Source organism: Cephus cinctus, unplaced genomic scaffold (genome assembly GCF_000341935.2).
Source record: "Cephus cinctus unplaced genomic scaffold, Ccin1 Ccin1_scaffold1055, whole genome shotgun sequence".
NCBI lineage: Eukaryota > Metazoa > Arthropoda > Insecta > Hymenoptera > Cephidae > Cephus > Cephus cinctus.
In genome coordinates this window covers 1-1084 of record NW_014333579.1, presented here as the reverse complement: position 1 = coordinate 1084, position 1084 = coordinate 1, and the positions used below count along the sequence as shown (strand labels likewise).

Here is a 1084-nt window from a genome sequence, read left to right as displayed (position 1 = left end):
GCAATATTCATAGTCGTTATCACTGTTTTGCGCCTGTTATACATTTTATCGATCACCGGATACCGATTATACCAACGCCTACTGATAAACAAGGAAAAAAAGTTACTGTAGTATTAAGCAGTTAAAAAGAGCGTGTAGATAATTTATATTTAAAAAATGTAAGTTCCATTTGTCACGTGGTGCTTTATGTAGAATAATTATGAGGCGTGAATCATATTTGTAAATCACTCCTAATAATTTACCATTAATGGTCACTAACTTTTGTTAAATGCTTGTAAATGATATAAGCCTTTTTATGTCATATGCATACTGTATAGGATATGTGTAAGTATCGGGCTGTACAAAACTGTGAAGGTTTATTTATATTTTAGAAAACGGATATGGACCTAGTGCTGCTTATTGGAATAGCAATATTCATGGCGATCATTGCAATGTTACGTCCGAACCAGAATGGAGGCTTAGACTGGTGCCTTTACCGAGCCGTAATATACTATAACTTTGCCCTGTTTTGAGTCAATGCTTGCGCACTTTACTCGGGATTGGGCTATGCCTCTAATTACCAAGGGAAGGATGAATTGAACTGGATATTTGCTAGGATTGAGTTGAAAATTACTAAACGATTGGAAACCATCACCAACTGAACAATTGAATTTAGGAAGTCTAACATTTATGATAATTCAGCAAAAATTAAAGAGTACCTTCACCAATAATAATTTGATTGTGCTTACCTTGATTCTGTTGCCTAAGGTTATCGAAGATGTCTGCGGTGTGGAAGAGGTTGATTGCAGGCAAATATATATATATATATAAGAGCGAAGTTAATGGACAAATGAGTAGAATTTATTATAAATTTGCCGTGCAGACAACACACTCTATGAAAATACTATTTTATGAAATAAGCAAAACAATTTTAATTGGTACTGAATAACTTAGTGAATTATAATATATATATATATATATATATATATATATATATATATATATATATAAGAGCGAAGTTAATGAACAAATGAGTAGAATTTATTATAAATTTGTCGTGCAGACAACACACTCTATGAAAATACTATTTTATGAAATAAGTAAA

The 1084-nt window shown here is 31.5% G+C and overlaps 1 long non-coding RNA gene across 1 annotated transcript; it reads left to right on the top strand.

Annotated features, from left to right (window-relative positions):
• LOC107271873 lies at positions 1 to 727 on the top strand. Its single transcript, XR_001538761.1, has 2 exons — positions 1 to 158; positions 372 to 727. It is a non-coding gene; the product is annotated as an uncharacterized LOC107271873 (long non-coding RNA).
• Positions 728 to 1084: the final 357 nt, after the last annotated feature.